This window comes from Erpetoichthys calabaricus, chromosome 16, assembly GCF_900747795.2.
Source record: "Erpetoichthys calabaricus chromosome 16, fErpCal1.3, whole genome shotgun sequence".
NCBI lineage: Eukaryota > Metazoa > Chordata > Cladistia > Polypteriformes > Polypteridae > Erpetoichthys > Erpetoichthys calabaricus.
The window spans coordinates 81,142,443-81,164,420 of NC_041409.2; the positions used below are offsets into that span (position 1 = coordinate 81,142,443).

Genomic DNA, 21,978 nt, shown 5'->3' on the forward strand with positions numbered 1-21,978 from the left:
CCTTAATATTCTTACATAAGCTGGACAAGAATTTAAATGAAAAGAAACCAAACTGGAGCAGAGAATATAGAACTTTGACTTTCAAAGTTCAATAAAGGACATAGCAATGCTGGATAAAGTCCAGAGAAGAGCGACTAGGCTGGCTCCAGGGCTACAGGGGATGAATTATGAGGAAAGATTAAAAGAGCTGAGCCTTTACAGTTTAAGAAAAAGAAGATTAAGAGGTGACATGATTGAAATATATAAAATTATGAAGGGAATTAGTCCAGTGGATCGAGACGGTGACTTTAAAATGAGTTCATCAAGAACATGGGGACACAGTTGGAAACTTGTTAAGGGTAAATTTCACACAAACATTAGGAAGATTTTCTTCATATAGAGAACCACAGACACGTAAGTGACCAGTAGTGTGGTAGAGAGTAGAACTTTAAGGACCCAAAACTTGACCTGATGTTATTTTGGAAGGACTACGTGGATAGGACTGGCGAGCTTTGGTGGGCTGAATGGCCTGTTCTCGTCCACATTGTTCTAATGTTGTAAAAAAACTGTCACCCAGAGTTAAGATTTAAGCTGTGTGGAGACCAGCCTCAACAAAGACAGGCAGACACCGATGGTTAAAACACCACAACATGTTTATTTTCCATATTTACACTATTTACAGTCCCAAGCACACAACCCATTGCCCCTGCACCACACACCCTCAAGTCTGGGCCTTTTCCAAAGTCCTCTCTTTACTGCCTCCACTCCTTTCCTCCGAGCTTCCTCCTCTTCGACCCGACTCCAGCTGACGATTGGAGGGAGGTGGCCCCTTTTATGTTCACCCGGACATGCCCCAGGTGCCCCTTGATGAACTTCCTGTGGCACTTCCTGGTGTGGCGGAAGTGCCGCCTGAGCATCCGGAAGCAATCCGGGAGTCCCCAGTAATCCTTCCGCCAGCACCTCCGGGTGTGGCAGAAATGCTGACGTCCAGGGCTTCACAGTCTTCTGGGCACCTCCTGGGCCCCTATAGGGTTGCGCTTCCATGCTCAATTCCCGTGGCCCCCAGACAAACCAGGGCAGCTGGTCTGGGGGAAGCATAGTTCCTCTCCCGGTCCTTCTTGGCGTCCCGGCTGGGCACAGCCCCCAGCTGCCCGCCACAGCTGTTAGTTTTGTTTTTTTTTTTTGATAGCTGAGAATGTTGTCTTTCCATCACTGGTTTTGGAGTGTATGTGTGTGTGTGTGTGCTGAAGAATTTGACATGGATGAAGGCATGAAAGAAAAAATGTTTCAAAAGGAATTTGGTCTCCCTCCAGAGTACAAATGCATATGCACATCTAAATAAAGTCATTGAGGGGCCGGGTTACTTTGCACCCAGTGCTATGGATAGAGACCACTTATGTAGGCCCTGAAAATGCAATCATTTACTGGTCTTTATGAGAACATCTTGAGTGTTCTAAGATAGTTATGCATCTAAGGGTCTCGACATCTATTGTGTTTGATTCAGTTATTTTCTTTTTCTTTTTTTTTTTTTCTAAGTATTGTAGATGCCCTAGAAGACGGTGAAGAGTCCCACCCGGGATGGAGGAGGAGTCCTTACCCAGCCTGAATGCCAATATGGAAAGATGGAGTAAATGGGGGCAATACCTGGCCATCTGCCTTATGATCCCCGTCCTGGGTGGGATATCCAAAGATTACAAGAACTGGCAGTGAGAGCACAGCAGCGAGCAGTTCATCCTCCACTTTCATAGGTGGCAGTGTCCCTCATAGAAAGTCCAAGTTTGGACACCTGCACGGCTCCATGGGAGCTAGAGTCTGGAATAGCAGCCCTGTAGGGGTCCCTGGTGGATGGTAGAGGGCACTGCCACAGGGAGAATCTCCCTGCCTTTCTCATAACCCAGAAATGCTTCCGACTGGCTACGTCACATCACTGGAAGAGACCGTACCGCTCTGTCCAGGTGAGTCGGAACTGGGAGAGGAGACGGGCAACACTTGACTGGAGAGAGAAGGAAGAAGAAACACAGTGTTTAATTGTTACACAAGGTATTTGTGTAATAAAACCCCTTTTATTTGAACCTGGGACTGTGTTTACAATGGTGAGGTGGCACTCTGCCTGGGATTTGTTCCTGCCTTGTGCCCTGTGTCGGCTGACCCCCGTGACCCTGTGTTAGGATATAGCGGGTTGGACAATGACTGACTGTGTTTGCTTGTTCAGGCTTCGGGTTTGGGGCTCTGTGATGCCCCCTATCCTTCATGGCATGAAGGAAAGTCTGCCGCTTAATCGAATGCTGGTTCCTTCCTGTTGGCACCCTGCCCGGGATTGGTTCCTACCTTGTGCCCTGTGTTGGCTGGGATTGGCTCCAGCAGACCCCCGTGACCCTGTGTTCGGATTCAGCGGGTTGGAAAATGGATGGATGGATGGTTCCTTCCTTGCACCTGAGGCTTTCAGATCTCCAACAATCCTAAAGTTGGATTAAGTTGGCACAATACATGGATAAAGAAAATGCTGTTAGTATGAAATTAATGGACTTACACCAATATATTTGTTGATCTAAACCAGGGGTCCCCAAGTCTGGTCCTGGAGGACCGCCATGGCTGCAGGTTTTCATTCTAACCCTTTTCTTAACAAGTGACCTGTTTTTCCTGCTAATTAACTTCTTTTGAACTAATTTTAATTGACTTGTTCTTGAAGATTCAGACTCCTTAATTGTTTCTTTTTCCGTAATTAGCAGCCAAACAATAACGAGACACAAAATGCGCCAAAAACAACTGGTGTCCATCACACAATATCTGAAAATAAAGAAAGATGAAGGTCTCAGGAATGCTGATCTGCTCAGGTCCACAAAACATTTTAACGGTGTGCTCTTAGAAAAGAGAAGATCAACAGTTTTGTAAATGTCTGCTAATGCACCACGAGACCAGCAACAAGCAAAGAAATTATAGAGTTTGTTTAATTAACGAGAATCAGCACCTCATTAAGCAGCTTGTTGGAGTGAAATTGGTTGGAGTTTGAGGCCCTGACTTCGCTGGTCTTCTGTTAGCTCCCATCCATCCATCCATTTTCCAACTCGCTGAATCCGAACACAGGGTCACGGGGGTCTGCTGGAGCCAATCCCAGCCAACACAGGGCACAAGGAAGGAACCAATCCCGGGCAGGGTGCCAACCCACCGCAGGACACACACAAACACACCCAGCACACACTAGGGCCAACTTAGAATCGCCAATCCACCTAACCTGCATGTCTTTGGACTGTGGGAGGAAACCCACGCAGACACGGGGAGATCATGCAGGTCCCCAGATCTCCCAACTGCGAGGCAGCAGCGCTACCCACTGCGCCACCGTGCCGCCCTTTGTTAGCTCCCTCACTTCACATTTCATTTCTGTTCAGGTGCCATTTAAGTTAAGAAAAGAAGCAATTCAGGGGAACAAATCTTAAAAAAGCAATTCAATTAAAATGAATTCACAAGAAGTTAATTAGCAGCACAAACTGGGCACTCATTACAAAAATAGGATTACAATGAAAACCTGCAGCCACGGTGGGTCCCCTGATCTAAACCATTTGATGACAGTGTGAGGTATCAGTTCACATTTCAGAAGAATGTGATCAATAACATGGTATGGTTGTATTTTAATTTGTATTTTTGCTGCCATATACAGTATATACAAGTTATCAAACCTTGTGGCTTTATTACAAAAATAAGGCCACCACATCCCATCACATAACGCAAAAGTGCAGAATTGCACAAAGTGCATATTTCCTGAGTAATGACATGCCTGCATTATGCAGTGCAACCAAATATTCCTGAAAAAATGTTTTGTTACATTGAGGTTTCGGAGCTGTAGTCTTGTTTTTAGGTGTAAATTGAAGACAAAGACAGAACAAAAAAATACACGGACAGAGGAGGATTTTATTCTCTTATTGTTAAATGAAAATCTAGCGTGTTTCAGAAGTTTGGCAATCCAAAGCAAGCACTGGAGTAAATGTGTCTTGTATTATCTGCACCTTAATAGGACATTTAGGTTGAAGTCTTTCAAAGTAGCTCTCAAAGAGCAGCCTTAAAATAAATTAAACTTTACACACCAAGCAGAAGGCTGTAAAGAAAACACAAAACTCATCGTGTTTGTTTTTTCTCTTTCTCTAATACTTTTCTTACATCTTCAACTGCTGCCTTAAAAAGTAAATGTTGTTGACACCGTTTGAACCCTGGTCTCCTTGTAGATATCTGGGTCTATTTATTCATCCTGATACCTTGGTCCAGACATTGAAACACTCTCCAGAACTCCATTGGAAGATGCTGATCAGATACCTACACAGACGAACATGTACTACAGGTACGCTCATGATTCTTTTCAGCGTTGTTGGTGTAGTAGTAAGACAGTGTAGCGAGGGGCAGTGAGGCTGAAATGAAAGCCTGGGAGAGGTCGCTGTGTTATCTGACACCCTTGCTTTTGCAGTCAGAAGTGAGAAGCCTGCTTGAAGGCTTCCTTTTAGATCACTTGTGGGACCTAATCCAGATCTTCAAAATTCCCAAAGACGTTGATAAAGCGATCCAACTAAACGGTGAATGACGACCACAAGGACGCCAGTGGAAATTAAGTGTAAGCTAGGAAGGACTTCTTCACACAAAGAGTTAAGGGATTCATGAAGTTGTAGCAGAAATCTTGACAACTTTTAAAAAGTATCTGGGTGAGACTGTGGGAGAGCTTAGCTGTTAGCTAAAATATATGAGTCCGATGGACTGAATGGCCTTCTCTCGTCTGTCAGATTTTTTAATGTTGTTGGCTGGGTAATGCAACGTGCTTTCTGACGTTTATGACATGAGAATGGCACATCTGCATGAAAATGGCGTCAAAGCTGTAGTTTGTATAAAGGACAGATCAAATTTAAAGATGGAATTACCAACCCGTCATGCAGCACAAGTGGAAAGGAGCGGACATGATGTGATTATTTTGCACAGTGGCATGTTGTTTGTCATATGGGTGACACCATTTTAGGACCATATCGCAGCATCCAGTCCTGCAAGCACGTCCTTCAACTTGGAGGGAAATCTCAGGGTTAGGTGGCATCGTGGCAGAGGTCACGGTAGGCACGACTTTTCTCAAGAAGGCACACGGAGTCTCAGGAAGGCAGCAGAATCAGGTTTTGATCATGTGATGTATACACAGACTCAAATCAACTGAAATGAGTGCCCAAGGATGGGCAAATCATACTTTTATTACAATTCTTTTTCTCCCAACACATTTGTCTCCCTAACATTCCATTCCCCACTATCCTGCCTCCAACTGGTTCCACCAATATTTCCTAGTTCACTGCGTGTAGCATCTCTTCCATACATCGCATATGCCTTACAGGGCCTAATCCGGCCTGGTACTGGTCCAGTTGTCGCCACCAATATTTACAACCTCAAGTTCTGGAGTAGTGAGACTCACTCTCTCACCTTTCAGTGCACACTTGACTTTTAGTCTATAATACATTGGTGGTTTCTAGCTTATTCAGATACATAAAAAATGACAGGCCTAAGCCTTTCCAGTTTAATTGTTACAAGGCTTGTGCTTACGAGGTCCTTTGTGACCTCGCCGACTTTTACACGCCTGGCTCTTGGAGTGATCTTTGTTGGTCGACCACTCCTGGGGAGGGTAACAATGGTCTTGAATTTCCTCCATTTGTACACAATCTGTCTGACTGTGGGTTGGTGGAGTCCAAACTCTTTAGAGATGGTTTTGTAACCTTTTCCAGCCTGATGTGCATCAACAACTCTTTTTCTGAGGTCCTCAGAAATCTCCTTTGTTTGTGCCATGATACACTTCCACAAACATGTGCTGTGAAGAGCAGACTTTGATAGATCCTGTTCTTTAAATAACACAGGGTGTCCACTCACTCCTGATTGTCATCCCATTTATTGAAAACACCGGACTCGAATTTGACCTTCAAACTAACTGCTAATCCTAGAGGTTCACATACTTTTGACACTCACAAATATGTAATATTTGATAATTTTCCTCAATAAATAAATGACCAAGTAGAATATTTTTGTCTTATTTGTTTAACTGGTTTCTCTTTATCTACTTTTAGGACTTGAGTGAAAATCTGATGATGTTTTAGGTCACATTTATGCAGAAATATAGAAAATTCTAAAGGGTTCACAAAATTTCAAGCACAACTGTATATTTGTATATCCTCTTCTATTTTCTGGGTGACATGGTGGCGCAGTGGGTAGCGCTGCTGCCTCACAGTTAGGAGACCCAGGTTCGCTTCCCGGGTCCTCCCTGCATGGAGTTTGCATGTTCTCCCCATGTCTGTGTGGGTTTCCTCCCGCAGTCCAAAGACATGCAGGTTAGGTGCATTGACGATCCTAAATTGTCCCTAGTGTGTGCTTGGTGTGTGTGTCCTGCGGTGGGCTGGTGCCCTGCCCGGGATTTGTTCCTGCCTTGCGCCCTGTGTTGGCTGGGATTGGCTCCAGCAGACCCCTGTGTTCAGATTCAGTGGGTTGGAAAATGGATGGATGGATATTTCTTTTATGTCCTCATGGTTCGTTTTGAATACATATTAATAAATAGTAAAATAGATATATCCCAATATTGTGGCAGGATTGGCACTCCAGCCACTGTAAAAAAACCTCACACTGTTCCAGTGTGGTGCTGAGGTATCACCTGCTGCACTCGATGTCCCAATCCAGGTGGCTCGTCATGTGGTGGGTCGGGCAATGCGCTGTAATCAGCACATGATCCCAACCTCCTCCTCCTCCTCCTCCTCCTGTTGAGAGATTCTATGCCATTGCTAGAAAGGTTGTGTGGCACATGACATCGCCGGATCGAACATATAAAGATCAGCATCACGGTCTTCCTGGTGGTAAGAGTTTGAGGATACAACAAAGAGAAGACTAGCGATCTCATTAGCGTTAGTCTCACTTCTGACAACAAATCTTTTAATTGACTTTCATCTTACATTTTAGATCTGGCTATTTGGAGTTGTTTTTGACTCCTCCGCTATGTGTTCTGAATTATGATTCTGGCTCAAGACGTGGGCTTGTTTATCAGACTATTGTCTTCTCAAGTATTGACCTTTGCCTGTTAATAAAACTGGGCCTGCAGCCCATCGCCTGATTCCATTTTTATTTAAATACTGCTGCCACTCAGCAGAGTCGCTAATGTCAGCCTTATTGTTAATTGAACTCCTGACTTAATCAGACCACTTGCTCTGACTCTCTGCAGTCTCACACGGTAATAATGACAATAATGTGACGCTTACCTCTTAGACGTACAATTTTAGTGCGAGTAGTAAGAGTACAGTTAAATTCTTATACCACATTACTTTCACATCAGTAAATGTTACTATCTGCATTCGTGATAAATTTACATGCTTACCTAAGCTCAACAACTTTTATCCTGAGATTGTTCCTTTACATCATACAATACATTTATGGTAATATTTTTTAATTTATAAATCACTGACTGATTGCTATTTTTCTTTTATCCTTTCCCGACACTTCCTTGGTTTCTTGCACACCATTATTTTAAGCGGCTGTTGCCACAACATGACTCGGAGGTGTGCGGTGCTGTCATCACATTTCATCCAAATGCATTTCATCCAAGTTTGTGGATAAATTCAAAGAAATCTCTATGTGGTTGGCACTTAATGTTTAGGATTTATATTTAATTTACAGAGCTTAATCCCGCTTCCCGGGTCCTCCCTGTGTGGAGTTTGCATGTTCTCCCCGTGGGTTTCCTCCCACCGTCCAAAGACATGCAGTTTAGGTGCATTGGTGATTCTAAATTGTCCCTAGTGTGTGCTTGGTGTGTGGGTGTGTGTGTGCGTGCCCTGCGGTAGGCTGGCGCCCTGCCCGGAGTTTGTTTCCTGCCTTGCACCCTGTGCTGGCTGGGATTGGCTCCAGCAGACCCCTGTGACCCTGTAGTTATGATATAGCGGGTTGGATAAAGGATGGATGGATGGATGGATGGATGGATGGATGGATGGATGGATGGATGGACCTTAACCCCTAGAAGTCAGTCAGTCAGTCATTTTCTAACTGGCTTAGTCTTGAACAGGGTTGTGGGGGTCTGCTGGAGCCGACCCCAGCTAGCAAAGAGCTCAAGGCAGGAGTAAACACTGGACAGGGCACCAGGCCATCGCAGGGCAAACACACCCACACACCAACCACACACTAGGGTCAATTTAGGATTGCCAATGCACCTAACTTGAATGTCTTTGGAGTTGTGGGAGGATGTCCATGTAGACACGGGGAGAACATGCAAACTCTAAACAGGGAGGACCCTTGTTGTGAATCCTGAACTCCTTAGGGTCAGTTTACACTTCACACTCAGAACGCTCAGACGCACACATCACGGCTGCCACGCGTCCCAGGCATTTGTTTGACACATCTTCTGAGCACATTGTCAGAAATTAGCAAGATGCGTGCACGAGGAGCAGGAGCAGCGAAAATATGGGTGGCGTGTGTGTGTTTTGGTACGTGACGTCAGCATCGTTGTTTACTATCAACATGTGGCAGCAGGCTTGCAGCTCCAGCAGGATCAATGTGCGTGCTTCAATGTTTGATGAATGCAGTGAAGCAAATCATAAAACTTAAATGCTGACATGCGAATGTCTTCATGGTGCTTTTCTTCATCCATTTCTCACATAGGCAATACAAGCTTTGCATATTCCCTATCGTAAGGACGCAATACGTTGAAAGGTCTCACTATTTCCTCTGCTGGTCACTACCATTTCTTAACCGTTTAAATTTTTGTCTGTTTTCTAGTACTTTGATTTAACTGGTGTCACGCACATGCAAGTAGGAGGACGTTGTATGGACCAAGTGAAGGTAATTCAATGCCAGGCCAGGGGGTGGCAGGGTGCACTAATCCTTCTCCTGTTATCTCAGCAGACCAGCTGCAGGAAACCTGTCTGACTCATCATTGAAGACGTCACTTCCGGTTCCAGCGCCTAAGACAACGTCACTTCTGGTTCCAGTGCCTGAGACGACGTCACTTTTCCAGCACCGGTGCCTGAGACGACGCCACTTCCGGTTCTGGTGCCTGAAATGACGTCACTTCCGGTTCTGGTGCCAGAGACAACATCACTTCCGGCTCCGGCCCCTGAGACAATGTCATATCTGATTCTGCAGCCTAGGCTGAGGTCACTTCTGATTCCGGCACCCATGATGACGTCAGAAGAAGGTCACTTCTGGTTCCCCTATGTCACTTCCAGTCTTCCCACTTAAAACCGCCATCTTCCCAAACCTCAGGCAGTTCATTTCTGGAGTCCAACAAAGACACTTCTGTCTTCAAAACCAACCCCATTGTAACAGGTGGCTGCCCCAAACCTTTTTAAGTGTGCCGAGTCTGATCATTTTACACTGGCTATAACCTGATCATCCTTCACTCAATATTCATGTTCTAACCCAACTTTTCTCAACCTTTAAGTATCTGCGACCCGAGTTTTCATAACAGTTTTAATCACGCCCCCCCCCAACGTTTTTTTGAAAGGAGCCCACTAATACCAATTTGTTCTTTTTTAATTCATGATATATCATAGATGCATATTTTATTATACCTACTTAACTTTTATCGACATTTATCTAACTCTAGATTTATTTTTCTAGCATCAGAATGTAGTTTAAGTTCGTTTGTTTTGGTTTCTATAGATGTATTTTTCAAATTTTCGATTCTTGTTTTCATTTTTTCACATCTTCGCACCCCCCTTTTTGTTACATCGTGCCCCCCCCTAGGGGGGCCCGCCCCACAGTTTGAGAACCACTGTTCTAACCCTCAGAGTAAAGGTCAGACATTTCTCTTTCAGAATTTTTACTCCTCAAGAATATAGTTATGTTGTACATGTATGTTGCAGCCGAATAATTTGCAAAATTCAGTGATGCGTTTTGAATGTTATTCTTATTTCCATACATGTTGAAGTAAGTTTCCATACACTATAAAAGGTGCCAGTCAATATGTCAGGAACACTCAAAAAAAAGTCTTATGAAATATCTACAAGTTTTATGTCTAGTTTTGCTGTTTTAAAATAAGTGTCCATAGTTTACTTATCCATTATTGAAGACCAATGGCATTGTATCATTCTGAAGGGCAGATCTTACCATTGGAGTATATACTGTATACAGTAGATGGTAAAGAAAATATACTGTGTATCCATATTTCAACACTAATAAATGCAAGATTCAAAAACAACTTTATAAAAAGAAAATTCTGAAATACTAAGGGGTTCGCCCCCTGCTTGTTTCGCTCGCCAATCCCCCCCACTGGTCAGCCACTTCACGTCTCTGCTGCTCGTGTTGTGAAGAGGGGGGCTGAACGCACCCCAAGGAGACATGATCGCTCCTCCGAAACCCCCTCTTAAACGGTGATACAATGGGAAACAAATACAGTTTTTTTTTTACTTCCTCTTTGCTCGATCAGCTGCTGCTGCCGTGCCGTGTGATCTGCATTTCGCGCGGCACACTTTTGTTATATTGCCTATCTCCATATATTCGATCTCTTTTCGTTTTACCTTTTCATCAATTTCACATTGAACTTTGATTCTGTATTTGAAATTATATCGTGACAATGCAACATATAACTGCCTGTGAGTGAATTTTGTTTCTTTCTCTCTACAAGAAATGTGTCTGACAATAACATTCACACAAATGAGATCTCTCGCGGGATTTCTCTTTCACCAAACAACAAATCTTTTATTTCTCGTGGATACGCCTTTTCATTGGGAAGAAACACTACTTTTCCCTGATGTCAACACGAATTAGATGATCTACAAGTCTTCCGACTTAAAGTTTAAATCCAAACAATATATTCAATCTCTTTTCGCTGTTCCGTTATTTCACCGAGTAATAATCTTTGTTTGTTTGCGCTAATGTGATCTTTACTATCCTTTTTTTGAGACTTTCGAATTTTCGTACTTTCATTATCTCTAACCTGCTCTGCATGTGTATCACACGTTTTTGAATTCTTTATGACGTTCCACTTTGTCATCTACTTTTTGTTTTATTTCTAGCCCCGGGCACGGTTAAATCTCTTGGCACAAAGACTCATCTCGCGGGACGTGAAAGTGTCTCTCTGAGAAAATCACGTCTCGTCTCCTTCCAAGATTTTTTTTTTTATAATAGAGAGATGTAAAGTGGATTGTGGAGTCATTTGTAAATTGAGACAACCCTCTAATTTAGTAGATAATAGTCTGTCCATCAAAAGAGGAGTCAGATGAGGTGGCTCAGGCATCTGATCAGGATGCCTCCTGGACACCTCCCTGGTGAGGTGTTCCAGGCACGTCTAACCGGGAGGAGGCCCAGGGGAAGACCCAGGACACGCTGGAGGGACTATGTCTCCCGACTGGCCTGGGAACGCCTTGGGATTCTCCCGGAAGAGCTACAAGTAGTGGCCGGGGAGAGGGAAGTCTGGGCATCTCTGCTCAAGCTGCTGCCCCCGCGACCCGACCTCGGATAAGCGGAAGAGAATGGATGGATGGATAGTCTGTCCATCAAATTGTACACATTTGAATTAGAATGATCAAGATAATTATTTGAGTGGGCAGGGGTCAGGTGTTGCTGTGATGTAGCAATACTGCCATATTTGAGAATAAAGAAACACATTGCAACATGGCATTGGAGGTTGCAATACAACAGTTTAACAGCAAAAACACTGCACTTTAATTATAGCAATGAGGATATAAATGATTTTATGCAGTTTTTAAAAATTTTCCATCATTGTTCGGTCCTGCTGGTGGGTCCAAAACAATGAAGATGGTTTTAAAGGGTTAAAGTTTGCCTTTCTTCACAGTAAGTAAAAACCTTACTGCTGAAATTATGTTTAGCACATAGTAGTTCATTTTAACATTTTTTATTTTAATTTTATGCTTATGAAGGATTGTTAGTTAATGTAATTGCAAGTAAGCGAGGCTTAGAAAATGGTATGCAGTGGTTATCATAAGCTATTGTTTCCTTTTGTTAACCACAAGGAAATTAACCATGAGGGCCAAATAGCAAGAGAAACAACGACTAGTGAGCCAAACTGTGCAATCAACTTCACCTAAATGTTTATTCATCATTACTGTACGTAGCTGCTTTTTAAAGAATATTTCTGGAAAAATGCAAAAGAGAAATTTCAATGACTGATGGGTTCTAATCTTCCCTAATTCATTTTGTTGAAAAATTTGGGATGCTAGACATGCACATCCATAAAAAGACTCGACGACGCCTTTCAGCCAACCCGAATTTGAATGACAGGAATTTGTTGGTCTTTTAAAACATGTGAAGGAACCAGAACAGCAATGGTTGCATGTGAGTAAGAGTACTTACAAACAACTGGCTTGTCTATCAAGTAAAGTAAAAACAGTAAACTTTTTAGAAGAGGAATAACTTGTGTTTTATGAACATTGTTAACTGGTGGGACTACTACAAGGTGCTCAGCTAGTCAGAAGGCAGGACATCAGGGATGTGATGAAAACCCAGCCTGAATCGGTGTGTTTATTAGTCTTTGTCATCACCAGAAAGTCAAAGTCGAATTGGACTGAGTGGTGTTTGATTACCAATGGCTTATCTGCCACTTCAACTCTCTTCTGAAAGTGCCCGGTAGCCAGAGCCGGTCATTCCAGTAGGTGATGTGGGCGGCCACCTAGGAGGCACCATTTATGAAAGTTAAGGGGCATACGCTTCGGATACCAAGAGAGACCCCATACTCCCTCCCGCCCCCGGTCGTTAAACTCTGATGATACTGAGTGGTGCCATTTATGAAAGTAAAAGTGTGCCTGCTCCGTACGTCAAGAGTGTGCGTTCTTTAAAGTCCTTAAAGCAGCGTCATTTGTGCTACTGAAGGGGTGCGTGCTCTGGACACCAGAGGAGGCAAGAGGTCATCAGAGTCTAATAATATCAACTACCTGCTATGGCTGTAAATAAAATTAAAAAGTAACTATTTGGTAATTGTGATTTGTGAGCTCAATTATGTTAAAATACATGGGGCTGAAGTAAAGACAGATGATCTGTTCAGAGAAAGTCAAAAGAAGGTGCTGTGTTTGAGTCTTAGAAGAGCACAGTTCATACTTCAGGTTAGCATATCCTGACTAGAGCTGCTGATTAACTGTACAGACTGCATCTCTGTTGTTAGTCATTAGCACTTAAACATAAGTAACATGACAGTTATAATTGTATACTAACCCTCACTTATTCTGTTTTTGTTCTCGGTACTCAAATGTGGCACTTGGTGCCATGGCCCACCTGCCAAATTGTTTTGCCTGCCTAAGGAAAAGTCATCCCAGATGGAGGATCGCAGGAATCGTGGGAAAGAGGGGTCCTTTCATCGGATTGGCTTGCCCAGCACTGTAAAATAAACTGTATTGTATTGTATTGTATATATAACATATTCAAATAGGTCAGATACCCATACCTGACAATTTTCAAAATGGGTGGACATTTATAATGGGCAGAGACCTTCTACAAGCTAGAAGCCATTTGTAAGTACAAAAGTACGAAATGGAAGAACTGGACAATGATCAAACTGCTCCAATGGCTTTCTCTTCGGTCTGGATCTATATGTATAAATGATTATAGTACAATGTATATTGGGAGTGAAAGTTGCATTTTAAAGTAAGTGAAATCTATATATCTCCTTGTGCACCATAATTCTCTTGTCTGATTATTTCCATCTTGGTTACTGAAGGGGTGCATTAATAGGTTAGAATGTAAGAATGACCTGCATTTCTAAAAAAGAACACATTTTCAGGGAGCAAGCGCTCTTTGCTGGACAGAGTGGTGATGTCCATCCACACCACCTAGGGCTCCAAATGGGCTTCAGCTGGCAAAGCAGGTAGCCTTATACTGCTTTCCATTTACCTTGGAGTTTGGAGCAGGGTTGACGTCACACTCAATTTGACAAAGTTCCAGTAAAACATCCGGAAAATCAATGGATGCATCCAGGAAAATGTTTGGATATGCAAAATATTGTGTAATGTGTTGTTATCAACTACTTTTTATTCTGATGGAGCAAACACTGTAGCAACATGTCCACAGACAAAAGTTGGACAGTCCTGTGTGTACACCAGATTTAATGAAACAGAAACAGACAGAAGTGCTAATAAACAGTATAATACCGTATTTACTTGTGTACCACGCGCCCTCGTGTCAGACGCGCACCCTAATTTTTACAAAGAAAATCGCGAAAAAAATTTGCCCCGTGTACGACGCGCGCTGTGATTGTATAGAAAGCGTTTAGGGCACATTTTCCGTGAAATGCACTTCTGTTTTTGTTGCATGACGAAAGAGCGGGCGAGAGAGAGAGAGCGTGTGCGCGAGCTAGCGAGTGAGAGAGCGAGAGAGAAAGAGAGAGAGAGAGAGCGCGCGTGAGTGAATGAGCGAGAGAGAGAGAGAGAGAGCGTGTGCGAGTGAACAAGAGAGAGAGAGAGAGAGAGCATGCATGAGCGAACGAGCGAGAGAGAGAGAGAGAGAGCGCGCATGAGCGAACGAGCAAGAGAGAGCGCGCGCGAGCGAACAAGAGAGAGAGAGAGAGAGAGCACAAGTGAATGAGCGAGAGAGAGAGAGATAGAGAGAGAGCGCGCGTGAGTGAACGAGCGAGAGAGAGCGTGCGCGAATGAGCCCAAGCAGAAGAAGTAAACATTACAGAAAAAAATTTCCTTGTGTATGACGCTCACCTGATTTTCTAATGCTAATTTTCGGGAAAAAATGTGCGCATGGTACACACGTAAATACAGTAGTACAGCTTTCACTAAAGTTTGCAGAGTACGTCACCATTTTGGATTGATGTCATGATCTGAAATCGGACAAACTCTGACTTAAAAAACTGACCAGCTCCAAGCTTCTGACTTAAGGGGACATTCTTTTTGAAAATTCCAACTAGGTACTCAAAAATTCCGACTTCAAGTGGAGTGCAGAATTAGTTACAGTTCCTATCTCTTATGTCTGAAAACTAACTGTACCTCTTCATGTTGTGCAGGCATCATAATTGTGCTCAGGGGAGCATAACCAAAAGAGACAGACTCTCCTTAATTCTTTTGGCCTTTCTTGGTTGGAGTTAAACTCCAATGATTTCTGACATAATTTGGACACCAGGCTCCTATTTGTTTTCCATCCATCCATTTTCCAACCCGCTGAATCCGAACACAGGGTCACGTGGGTCTGCTGGAGCCAATCCCAGCCAACACAGGGCACAAGGCAGGAACCAATCCCGGGCAGGGTGCCAACCCACCGCAGGACACACACACACACAAACACACCCACACACCAAGCACACTCTAGGGCCAATTTAGAACCGCCAATTCACCTAACCTGCATGTCTTTGGACTGTGGGAGGAAACCGAAGCGCCCGGAGGAAACCCACGCAGACACGGGGAGAACATGCAAACTCCATGCAGGGAGGACCCGGGAAGCGAACCCAGGTCCCCAGGTCTCCCAACTGCGAGGCAGCAGCACTACCCACTGCGCCACCGTGCCGCCCCTATTTGTTTTACAGAACAAAAAAAAGAGACTAGCGGACTCCTGAATTATTGATCCTCTCTCTCTATGTGTTTTCCCTGTGTTCTCAGTGTTTGTAACTGAGTAAAAATTACACTTTATGATTGGCATTACGTTGTGTGTCTTACTTGTGTTTGTGCTGAGTTGCGTGTTTTATAGCATTGTCCCGTTTATAAATAGTCTGTTTGTGTCTATTTAAATATTTTCCCCTGGAAACAAGGAGGAAGGATAACGCAGTGGAACCGTGATTGTGGTATTTTTCCTCTCAGTACAACAACTTCATCCAGGTACTATTTTTATTTAAACAAGAGGAGGAGGGAGATGAAGAGAAAGCCATTGCAACACGGACACACTTCATAAAGAGAAAAGATACCAAAGGAAATGCCATTACAAATCATCGTGCACCTTTCTACTGCTTGCTGCTTTAAATGCCGGACATTTAATGATTTCACCATTTCTGTAAAAAAACCCGGGGTTCTGGATCATCCTGATACGCCAAGGACGATACAGTGAGACTGTTTTTGTTCATTCGGGAGAGGAGCAATCAATCAATTTCTTTCGTGTTACAGTTACTGTAGGACAATTTCCAACCGGACAAGGTTCATATTCATTAATCATTCCCAGTTTAATCTTCTGGTCTTTATGTCTGTTTCATGTTTCCTGTGCGTTATACTTGTTTAAGTTTTCTGTGTGGCGTTAAGGGAGGGTTTTTGTTGTACGTTCATTCATTCACGTGTAATTATTGCATAGCGCTAGTCACATTTTGGGGTGGGTGTTATATTGGGGTTTTTTGGGGAGTGATATTATACAGTACATTGTTTTGTTTGCACTGTTAATATAGATCCACACTAATATTTTACATACTGTGTGCTTACTGTCTGTTTAACTGTCGATTTGGGGAAGTTATTGGGAAGAAGTATGGCTTGTCTTATCTTACGAGTCCTCATTTTGCCAGGCCACAGGTCTTGGTGGTGTAGCTGCCATTCCGGGCAGGTGGGTCGGCCATTGCAATGCACCACTTTTTTATTTAGGCGCAAATTGTTTATTACTAATCAATGTTTTATTAGAGGTCTTGTGGGGCAGTGTTCACTCAGAGCTCCAGGACCCTGGGGTTAATTTATGGCAGAGTCACAATATGCAGGTGATTTACACATTCACTCTTTGGGTTTTCTCTGGATACTTCATCTTTCTCCAGTATTAAAAAAAGACGTGTATAATGGGTTAATCGATAACACAGCACTGACTAGTGAAAAGGAAACAAACAGTAGCGGTGTAGAGTGCAGGAGAAGACACATTGCAGATAGAATGTCATTTCACCATCGGGCTACCTTGCCGGTCTATTCTTAGTCAGGATCCACTGTAACAGAAAAGGAACCTCCCAAGCCACTAGTGGGCAGCAGAAATATCAGCTTGCAGCATCCCACCTTCCTGCAGAGGCTCATGGGAAGGGTAGTTTTTGCAGGAATGGGGAGTGACCTGAGATTTCTTCCTGGCAGGCTGTAGTGGTGCAGGACTTGCCTTATGATGGCCACCATCTCATTAGTCCGATGAGCCTGGAGTTGGGAGAGGAGTAAGAGGAGGCTGGAAGACAGGCTGCGTTTGTTCCTTCCATTTTTCCCCTACCTTGCTCATTTTAGTTTGCTATAATAACTCATCATTCATATCTGTACAGGACGGTTCTTGTATACAAGGGGGTACCCAAAAATAACTGGAATCTGTACCTTGCATGCAATCCAGACTTAGTTGCGAATTGTAGCACACTTACAGTATTTTCGGGTGGCCGTCTACCAAGTGGCGTTGCTCTGTGTTGTTCATACGCAATTCCGTGTCGGTTTTTCTTGGTGCTTATTAAACATGTTCTGGGATTTTTGTGACGGGTGATCATAAAGAACAGCGAGTCTGCGTTACATCTTGTTTTCTCTTTGGGAAAACAGCTGCTGAAACTGTAGTGATGCTTGAAACGGCTTTTAACCCTTTAACCACCAACTCCCTAAATATTCCCCACGCCAGGCGAAATCTGAACAATTTTCATTTTTTTTACTTTTTTACATTTTTTTTACATTTTTTGCATTTATTCAAGCAGTATTGACCACTAAATGTTGTGCAAGTTCTAGAAATGGGCAAACACATAATAAAACACAAAATGTACCTTTTCTCAGGCTTCCACAACAATAAACTTTCATCAACTGTAACTGACGGTCCTGGCATGTAGGGCAACTGAAATGCTTCAAATAAATGGTCAATCAAAGGACGTAGCTTGAACAAGCGGTCGCGGTTTGGATCTTTCCTATCTGGCTCATTTCTGTTGTCATTCAAATGAAAGAATTTCAGCAGCAAAGAGAATCGGTTACGTGTCATGATAGCTGCAAAAATAGGTGTTGCATACATAGGATCTGTAGACCAGTACATCTCAATATCTGGTTTTCTGATTATTCCCATCAACATCAAAATCCCAATGAATTTTTTCATTTCGTTTTCATCAGTGTCTACCCAAGCACGAACACGGGAATGTGGAGGTAAATTGGGATTTTTCTCAATAAACTGTGCTGCATACAGATTTGTCTGATGAGCAAAATGTGTGATCAAATCAGGTGACACAAACAGCTCATAAAACTGCTCAGCAGTGTAATTGTTTACATCAACAATAAAGCCACACGTTGCCTCAAACGGATGCAGAAAAGGTAGTTCACCTCGGGCAGCAGTCCAGTTGAGATGCTGGGGATACACCCACTCATCGCCGTCATCCGATGCGCCGTCATTCACAGTATCATGCAGCGCACGTTGCTGATCATCATTGTCGCTAAAATCTTCTTCAGAGCTGCTACAATCATGATCAGAATTATTGTCCAAAATCGCCTGCAAAACCTCACTTGAAGTCAGTTTACGTTTCGCCATATTCACAGCTTTCACTTTCGAATCACATCACGTGATCGGCCAATACAAGCGCAGAGTTGTCGAAATACAATGTAGTAATAATACCCACGCCAAACTGTCAGTTATACTACGCGCCAGGCATTCACATAACCACAGGCAAATGTACCGGATAATTCCGGCAGTAAGGCGTCAGCATTAAAGCTACGATGCCGGATATATCTGGCAGAGAGCGGTTAAGGGGTTAAAGAGGAAGCTTTAAGTAAAATACAGGTCGACGAGTGGTTTTCACGTTTCAAACAAGGGGAAACGTCACTTGAAGGCCGACCTTCCACAATTATGATTCAATGTGATGATCCATTTAAATTTATTAAATTTAAAGATACTTTTTAAAATAATAATAATTATTAAAAATTATTAATTTTTAATAAATTTAAAACCAGCAAAACCAAGGAGCTGGTGGTGGATTTTAGGAGGCCCAGACCCCTCATGGACCCCGTGATCATCAGAGGTGCAGAAGGTGCAGACCTATAAATACCTGGGAGTGCAGCTGGATGATAAATGAGACTGGACTGCCAATACTGATGCTCTGTGTAAGAAAGGACAGAGCCGGTTATACTTCCTTAGAAGGCTGGCGTCCTTCAACATCTGCAATAAGATGCTGCAGATGTTCTATCAGACGGTTGTGGCGAGCGCCCTCTTCTACGTGGTGGTGTGTTGGGGAGGCAGCATAAAGAAGAGGGACGCCTCACGCCTGGACAAACTGGTGAGGAAGGCAGGCTCTATTGTAGGCACAGAGCTGGACAGTTTGACATCTGTGGCAGAGCGACGGGCGCTGAGCAGACTCCTGTCAATCATGGAGAATCCACTGCATCCACTAAACAGTATCATCTCCAGACAGAGGAGCAGCTTCAGCGACAGACTGCTGTCACCGTCCTGTTCCACTGACAGACTGAGGAGATCGTTCCTCCCCCAAACTATGCGACTCTTCAATTCCACCAGGGGGGGTAAACGTTAACATTATACAAAGTTATTGTCTGTTACACCTGCATTTTTATTACTCTTTAATTTAATATTGTTCTTTATCAGTATGCTGCTGCTGGAGTATGTGAATTTCCCCTTGGGATTAATAAAGTATCTATCTATCTATCTATCTATCTATCTATCTATCTATCTATCTATCTATCTATCTATCTATCTATCTATCTATCTATCTATCTATCTATCTATCTATCTATCTATCTATCTATCTATCTATCTATCTATCTATCTATCTATCTATCAGGAATGACCGAAAATCTTGAAAAAGTTTGCAATTTCCAAAGATTGTCTGCGGACTATTTAAGAGATTTCTGAATTGACTTGTGTGTCTTGGAGTTCTTGCCACCTTCCCTACCTGCCTGATCTTTGCTCCGTGTGACTTTCTCTTGTTCCCGCATATGAGAAAAGAACTCAAAGGAAAGCGTTATTGTACTGCGGAGGAAGTCAAAGAAAAATTGCTGCAGGTCTTGCACAACATTCCCCTTCAGCAATTACAAAAATGTTTCCACCAGTGGGAAAACCGTTGGGACGAGTGCATTTATTCACATGGAGAGTACTTTGAAGGAGACTAAAGTTTCAGTAAGTCAAAATTATTAAAACCATTTTTTTTTTCAATTCTGGTTATTTTTGAGTACCCCCTCGTATTTTGGGCTATGGAAAAAACTGTAAAGCCTCCTGTATTGTCATACAAGTCATGAGTTCAGTGTGATTGTGCCCTACCAAAATACGGCATCCCTTCCAGGGTTAGAACCTGCCTCACCTTCTTCTACATGTAATGTAATAAGATGAAAAAATATAAATGGATGATAAGAGTGGGACTTTGCCTATACTATAGCAACTACATTACATGGAATCACTGAAATCTCCTTCATGCTTTTGACTGTATGATGTCTGAATGTACAGAATGTAACTCTGGCATCAGCAAGAAATGAAAAAATATATCTGGTTAACCAGCCATTACAAGCATTGCAAGGCACGAAGTGGAGTGAAGTGTGAAGTAACCGGAGCTGTAGCTGCATATGTATGAGTACAAGTAGTAGGGCCAGAAGATAGGAAACACAAACGTCTCTGACAGAATTGTAGTTGAAAAGCATCTAGGGTGTGAGAACCCAAAAGCCCTGTCAAAAATAAGTTGTAACACTTAGTCCTAAAGTCTTTGCCAGTGTAATTCTTCAAGATGTTTCTTTAGTTTTCTTTTTGAGAAATTGATCCAGCTCTCGTATCACAAGCTGCTGAGTGCCACCATGTCATACAGGTGAAGTGTTACATGATAAGGTGTATCACATGATCTGCAACAAATATAGAAACAATAAAAAAGATGGACACAACTATCAAAAACTTGCCTGGGAAAACCAACCATTTTCCATTTTTGTCCATCAGAAGACTAGAAATATTACACTTACATATATATGCTTAGCAGATGGTTTTATCCAAAGCGACTTACAAATGAGGTAAATATAATCAAGTAAACAGCAACCTGGGGGTAACAGGTGTTAGGGGGACAAGGTCACAAAATGGACCATCATAAGTGAAGAGCTCAAAAGAATAACAAAATACAAAATGCAAGCTAATTACACTTCCTTGGTTACAAGAACCCACCAAAGCCAAAATCAGTTAAGACAGAAATTCACAGAGCAAGAGAATCTTCAAATTCCTTTAAACACATTGAGGAAATCAGCCGTTCAGATGGAGGTGGGCAGCTAATTCCACCAGCTAGGAGTGACTCATACAAAGAGTCAGATGCCAGGTGTCATCACCAAATGCTGCTAATCAGCAGACCTGAGTGGGTGAGAAGGAACATAGGACCTCACAGGTATCTTCATATACTCAGGGGCTGACCCATTGACTACTCTGTACGAAGTGTCAGGGATTTGACCTCAATATGAGCTGCTACAGTTGTAACGGCCGACCCCTTACCCAGCCGGCAGCTACACCTCCAAGACCTGTGGCCTGGAGTATTTACTGAGAATGAATCTAACTATCAAGCCGTACCTCTAACAAAGTACACTTTTCCCCACAATCGACGGTATAAATATAAACTCACAAAAGCAGATATGTAAAATTATACTGATTACATGTATTCAATGAAACAACAAGACAAATGCACAAATAGAAAGAAACACTAAATTTAAATATCCCTCCACTACATCGACAACGAGACACCACCATAAATAAATAGAGTGGGGCAAAAAAGTATTTAGTCAGCCACCAATTGTGCAAGTTCTCCCACTTAAAAAGATGAGAGAGGCCTGTAATTTTCATCATAGGTATACCTCAAAGACAAAATGAGAAAAAAAATCCAGAAAATCACATTGTCTGATTTTTAAAGAATTTATTTGCAAGTTATGGTGGAAAATAAGTATTTGGTCAATAACAAACAAGCAAGATTTCTGGCTCTCCCAGACCTGTAACTTCTTCTGTAAGAGGCTCCTCTGTCCTCCACTCGTCACCTGTATTAATGGCACCTGTTTGAACTCGTTATCAATATAAAAGACACCTGTCCACAACCTCAAACAGTCACACTCCAAACTCCACTATGGCCAAGACCAAAGAGCTGTCAAAGGACACCAGAACCAAAATTGTAGACCTGCACCAGGCTGGGAAGACTGAATCTGCAATAGGTAAGCAGCT

At 42.8% G+C, this 21,978-nt stretch overlaps 1 protein-coding gene across 1 annotated transcript in view; it reads right to left on the bottom strand.

Moving 5' to 3' along the window:
• Positions 1-21,978, bottom strand: part of LOC114666516 (RAS guanyl-releasing protein 1-like) — a 224,542-nt gene that overhangs the window by 155,433 nt on the left and 47,131 nt on the right. The gene's annotated exons all lie outside the window — the stretch shown is intronic.